Source organism: Heliangelus exortis, chromosome 16, assembly GCF_036169615.1.
Source record: "Heliangelus exortis chromosome 16, bHelExo1.hap1, whole genome shotgun sequence".
In the NCBI taxonomy this organism is placed as follows: Eukaryota; Metazoa; Chordata; class Aves; order Apodiformes; family Trochilidae; genus Heliangelus; species Heliangelus exortis.
Window position 1 is genome coordinate 15,367,766 of NC_092437.1, and position 6,403 is coordinate 15,374,168.

The window sequence follows — 6,403 nt, forward strand, 5'->3', positions numbered from 1 at the left end:
CCCTTCTTTTGCCATTGATGTATCTATAGAAGGACTTTTTTTATCCTTCACAGAGGTGGTGAGATTCAGTTCACGTTGTGCCTCTGTCTCTCTAATTTTCTTTCTACATGACCTAACTATGTTCCTAAATTCCTCCTTAGTAGTTAGCCCTTTTTTCCATAATCAGTAGGCTCTCTTCTTTACCCTCATTTCTTTCAACATCTCCCTGTTCAGCCAGACCCTCTCATCTTCCCCACCAGCTCACCTTTGGGCACACCAGGACAGCTGCTCCTGTGCTTTCAAAACTTGCTTCCTGAAGTACACCCATCCCTCCTGGACCCCTTTGTTTCCAAGGGCTGTTTCCCAGGGTACACTCTGAATCACACTTCTGAATAGGCCAAAATCTGCCCTCTGGAAGTCCAACGCAGAGGTTTTATTGACGGCCCTCCTTGCATCCCTGAGTATTGAAAACTACATTAATAATTTCATGGTCACTGTGTCCCAGACGTGATTCCAGCCGGGCCCTCCTGCTCCGGGGCTTTTCCTGGCACTGATGTCTCTCATCTGCTTCCCTTCCACAGCCTTTGTTACACTAAGACCCAATTTTTAGAGGACTCAACTCGAGAGGTGACAAGTAGCCAATATTTTGGTCTGGTTTAGTAGGCTTTGCTGCAGGGCTGATGGAGGGACAGGTCCAGTTCTGGGAAGCCTGGTTTCCTGGTTTTCTCTCTGCCAAACATCAAATGCCTGACGAATGGCTCTCCTCATATCAATCTCTCCAACCTTGGGGGTATGGCTGTGTACACTGTGTGAATGAGAAAGAAGGGTTGTTTCATTTGCAGACTTTCTCCAAGATTTCTCATTATAATTTCAACAAAAACACAATCAGGACCTCTTTCCTCTTCAGGTAATTTCTAGGTAGGTATTTCTGCTCCACCCAGCCATACAGCAGAGGGACCAACCAGTTCAGGGCAGATGGAGGCAGACCAGCTGAACAGGCCTGCAAAGCAAACCCACCTGGGCTGTAGCTGAGGTTTCAAGCCTTGGGAGACTTTGAGGTTCATAAGAGGAAACCATCTGGGTTGTCCACCCATCAGCCTTTGGGTGGGTGCTCATGCACCAACCAACCCCTGCCCACATAGAAACTCCATAAAACATGGGCAGCAGGCTCCTTTCCTCCAGAAAAATACTTTATTGACTAAAGCAGGGACCCCCCTGTGCAGTTTGCTCCCTTCCTGTCACCTACAGGGCAGCAGAAGCAGCTGCTCCCTCACCTTCCAGACAGCCCCTTCTTCCCCCACCCCCTTCCATCAGCATCCCAACCACAAACTTGTACACACCAACTGCAGCTACACAACTCTGCTTCTCTGGCTCCCTTCAGCACTCACTTACAAGCTGTGTTTTCCATAGCAAAAAGAGCTGGGATAGAAAATTCCCACCTTTAAAAAGAATTTCATTTTTGACGGATTGGAAAAGCACAAAATGGAGAACAAAAGCAGCTCCTAAAGGAAAGAGGTTTACATTCACTGGAGAGGCACTCCAGTCCAGGATCAGCCTCTCTCTCCTGCCTAATTCACCAATTTCTTCTGTTTCTCCCTCTTCTAAGTCTGGAAGGAATAAAACCAAACCTCTTTTCTCTTCAAACCATTTGGTTACTTTGCATCCCCTTCTTTTGTGTCCCTCTTGCCAGCTGAGTCTCATAATGGGAGAGATGAAGAACCAGGCAGAGCACACTCTAAAAGGATCTGCTACTGCAGCAAGGAAAGGTCAAGGCAAAACTCTCAGGCAGGGCCTAAGTAAAGTTTATTGTTTGTGCTTTTTTACCTTGGTTTTGTTTACCATGAGGTGCTTCCTTTCCCCAGAAAGCATTAGTGAGACCTTCTCTGCATTCTGCTTTCGTCAGCAGATGCTTCCCTAGTCCTGACCAAGAGCAGACAGATTCAGCCAACACAGGGCACACAGGAACCCAGGCAGGCAGCAGCAACAAACACCACTTCCACGCCACACTTCACAGCACACACTGAAGAGCAAAGGAACAGCCTTCAAAGAACAAAGTCCCTTCAGCCCAGGTGGTTTAGAACAATGTTTTGGTGATATCAAGACACCAAGCACAAACAGTAACTCATGATCAACAGACAGCAGAGAACATCTCATGACCAACAGATGGCAACTATCAGCAGCTAAGTAGCCTGAACTATCATCACCAGGCTACAACAACTCACTTCAGCTCACTCCAGTGCATCTCCACAAACAACATCTAGAGAGCTCCACGACTCCAATTAATTAAGAAATATATTAGAAGCCATTTCTGGAGCCCCACTGTCACCTCAGTCCAGAGGGAGATGGAAACAAACAAAACCCTTGACATTCAGAAGCTCAGAGGATTCACACTTTGTGCACCTACGTACAGAGAATGACACTTAACAAGAGCTTCTCACGCTTGCAAACAGCACTGCTGGGCAAAAAGAAAGCTGTGTGAAGCTGTCCACATCTTTTCATTAGGAACACCTTTCCTAAGCAAGGCTTCTCTGCCTGCCAGGCAAATCTATCACTTCTGAGGACATCTTGTACCGGGGAGAATTACCCAGCTGATGTGACAGCACATTAGGAATCAGAAAGACAAAATTATCCTACGTTAATCTTACTCAAGAGTTGTCTGGTCCAAAACTCCTGTAACTGGGATCCCATAAAACTGCTGCATAGAGGCAACCGCAGACTGCACGGCTTTTCCTGACTGCACGGCTGACATTTGGCTGTCAGATGGAAGTAAGTAGCCATAAGTTTTTAACCAGCCCTGAAAAAGAAAGAAACAGGTGGTAAAACGCCACGGTCAGTTTTCAACTCAACAGACGAGGACATTTCCTCAAAAGAAAAAGTGACAAACGAGCCCCCCAAAATTCACCCACCTCTCCTCTTCTTTTTGTTACCTTTGGTAACATCATCTGATCCTGGGAAGGGGTGAAGACCCAGCTTAACATCACCTGTCCTGAGAGGACAATGCAGACCTGCCAGCGGAACACAACTGGCACCTCCAGCGAGTAACTGGGACAGGCTCTGGTCTCTGGAGCACCAGAAATACCCACCAAGCTCTGGCCTCCTTCCAGAGACCTCCTGTGCATTCATCACGAGGCTTCTCACTCACTCACTCACTCACTCACTCACTCACTCACTCACTCACTCCCTGTGCTCCCAGTGTCCCACTGCCCTCCACCTCTGCACCTCTGGACCAGAACTCCGAGCACACAGTCTTAAGCCTCTGCACTCCTCCCAAACACAGGCCCAAGCTTCATCAGCCCAGGAGTACTTATTTCAGACAAACAAAAAACCCTCAGAAAACCACACTCGGGAAGTTTACAGGGACTCCGCTTACGTGGAATTTTCCTCTACCAGCAGCAGATACCTAGCAAATTGTCAGAACAGGAAAACAGCCAAATCTCCTGACTTTAGCTTTAGCCACTTCCCAAAAAACGCAGCTTTAGGTGAAACCACCTCAAACTTGTCAAAGCACTAAGGACAGAATCTTCAAAAACACCCATTCGTTCAGGATTATTTTTTCCTCCTCTCTCTTCCCACCTTCACTTTGATATCACCAGAAGGACTGTTATTTCACCACGAAGTGCAAAAGCCTGAAGGCAGCCTTGCTTCCAGAAACTTGTCACCATAACTTTCCTGTGTTTCTCCTGGCCAACACTCAGCCCTCCAGGTCAGTACTCAGACCAGCATTACTGCCAGATCAACAAACATCCTCTGAGCTTTTTGCAGCCATCAGCACTTGCTTGCAAAGCAGGAGGCAGAAGGTACAAAGACAGCACCTGGGCCAGGGATGTTACATTTCTCCCAGGTCTCACAAGGAGGAGCTGAGGGAACTGAGGTTGCTCAGCCTGGAGCAAAGGAGGCTCAGGGGACACCTCTGCAGCTCCCTGAAAAGAGCCTGGTGTGAAGGGGGGGAGGTTTTCTCATAGAACAACTGACACAACAAGAGGAAACAGCTTCAAGTTGCCCGGGGAAGATTTAGATTGCCTATTAGGAAAAAAGTCTCCCCTGAAATGGTTGTCAAGTCCTGGCCCAGGTTGCCCAGGGCAGTGGTGGAGTCACCATCTCTGGAGGTGGGGAGGGACGTGGGTTTGCGGTGGGCTTGGCAGTGCTGGGTTAACTCTTGGACCTGAGGAGCTTCAAGGTTTTTTCCAAGCAAAACACTCCAGCGATTCTGCACTTCTCCACAGACACGCGATGCCATGCCCCACGGACATCACCAAAGGCTCCATCCACGCAGAGCCAAGCTGCGAGACTGCTCGGAGCCTGGACACCACCTCTGAGAGCCACAGAGCTTTGCTCGGAGGGAAAGGAGCAGCAGCTCTGTCCTTGAGCAGCAGGGGCAGAGCGCACCCAGAAAGCAGCTCGGAGCGGGGCTGCCCCGCGCACCCCTTCCCTCCCGGCGAGGGACCCCAGAGAATGCCCGCGGGGGCTCCTCCCGGGCGCCTGATGCTGAGGAGCACCCATGGGCTACGCCTGGACACCTTCCCCCGCGGGGTCCGCCCTGCCCGCCGCAGCCACTGGGCCGCTGCTGCCGCACACCGGAGCCCGGCCCGGCGGGCACGGAGGAGGGGCAGGAGGAGGCCCTGCCGGCGAGGGAGGGCGGCAGCTGCCCGGCAGCAGTGCCCGGCCTGCAACCGGCGAGACGCTGCCCGACCGGAGCCCGGAGCCCAGAGCCCGGCTCCCGACCAACACAGCGCACAGCCCGGCACCGACCTCCCCCCGGGCACCGCCGGCCTCGCCTCCCCGCAGAGCCGCCCGGCCCCGCTGCCCCCAGCGCCCCGCCCGGCCCCGTTCCCCTCCCGCTCCTCCCGCTTCCAGCCCTACCCGCCCGGTGCTGGTGTCGGCGGCGGCGCGGAGCAGGGCGCAGAGCAGCGGCAGGAGGGAGCCCGCCGCGGCCAGGCCCCGGCGCCGCCTCGGAGCCATGGCAGCGCGGCGGGGCTCCGGCGGGGCTCCGGCCCGGCGGCGCGGGCTGCGGCTGCGCGGGGAGCTGGGAACCGGAAAGAAGGAACCGCCGAACCGCCTCTTCCTCCGCCGGGCGGGCTGGGGGCTGCGGGTCGGGACTGCCCCGCCAAGGCAGAGCAGGGCGGGGCGAGGGTGCGGCGGGAGGGTCCTGCCCGCGGGAAGGGCGCCGAGCCGGGCACCGCCAGCCCCGTGGCCCTCCGAGGTTTCTCCACGCACCCTCCGGCGGGGATCGCCGCGGCCCCGCAGCAGCAGCAGCAGCAGCAGCAGCAGCAGCAGCAGCAGCAGCAGCAGCAGCAGCAGCAGCAGCAGCAGCAGCAGCAGCAGCAGCAGCAGCAGCAGCAGCAGAGCCGGGGCAGGAGGGTCGGGGTCTCCCTCTGTGCCTGCTCCCGCACGGCCGGGTTGTTTGCTGCCCTCCAAGGTCCCGCTCCCTGCAGCCCGGGGGTCCCCAGCAGAAGCCCCAGGTGCAGGAGGCAGCTGAGGAGAAGGGGGAAGGGTTGGCCATGGTCCTGACCCGGACTGCAGGGAGGGGACACTCCCGAGGTTTGCATCCATCCCGGGAGATCAGAGACCCAGGGGCTTTGTCACGCTCCGCTTTGCGCCTTCCTTTCACTTGGGACCAAAACTGCCTTGTGGTGAGGGCTCGGAGGAGGAGGAGGAGGAGGAGGTGGGAGCGGCCCTCGCCCTGCCTGGGTGAGCTCCGGTCTGAAAGCGGAGTCGGCAGCCTGTGCGTTCACACGTCAGAGCATCCCATTCACCATCACACTGCATCTCATAGGGAACTGGAGCAATTGTGGTGCTGTTGGCATACAAGTAGAATAAAAAATAATACAGAATGGGAGAGGAGAGGAGAGGAGAGGAGAGGAGAGGAGAGAATATTTCCAGTGGGATGGGTCCCACACCAGTCCATCCCAGTACTGCCCAGTGCTGTGCCCTCTGTCAGTGGGACCCCTCTGTGCACAGTACCCCCTGCCCCCAGAGGGGCCATGACAGCCCCCCCAGCCACCTCCAGTCCTTGGTGACCAGAGCAAAGGGTAACCACAACTCCTCAGATGCCACATGCCCCCAAGACACAGGCAAAGAGAGCTTGGGTCTGAAAAACGCCAATAATTTTATTTACAGAAAAATGCCTCAGTAGAACAAGCTACAAATCTCCCTCTTCTAATGTCAAGAAAATCCCAGCAGCCAAAACATCCTCCTTCTGCTACTCCAGCCCTTGCCCAGTTTTCTTTGGGTGAGAGTATGTGTGCTGTGAGGAGGGAGGTGGGCAGTGCTCTGGTCCTCTGAGGAGGTAATAACAAGAAGCACCCATTCAGTCATGAGAGACTTCAAGGGCCTGGGGCAACTGCTGAAGGGATCCGGAGCCCACGCTGTGTTTTCCTCCATCCCTCTAATGACAGCAATGGATGAGGGAGCGAGTAGGCAGATC

At 54.6% G+C, this 6,403-nt stretch overlaps 3 long non-coding RNA genes across 3 annotated transcripts in view; 1 reads left to right on the forward strand and 2 right to left on the reverse strand.

Moving 5' to 3' along the window:
• Positions 1–6,403, forward strand: part of LOC139803582 (uncharacterized) — a 247,811-nt gene that overhangs the window by 48,620 nt on the left and 192,788 nt on the right. The gene's annotated exons all lie outside the window — the stretch shown is intronic.
• LOC139803583 (uncharacterized) overlaps positions 1–6,403 on the reverse strand; it is a 154,918-nt gene that overhangs the window by 7,583 nt on the left and 140,932 nt on the right. The window lies entirely within an intron of this gene.
• Positions 398–5,003, reverse strand: LOC139803515 (uncharacterized). Its single transcript, XR_011729035.1, has 3 exons — positions 4,840–5,003; positions 2,625–2,773; positions 398–784 (listed from the first exon to the last, which is right to left on the reverse strand). It is a non-coding gene; the product is annotated as an uncharacterized lncRNA (long non-coding RNA).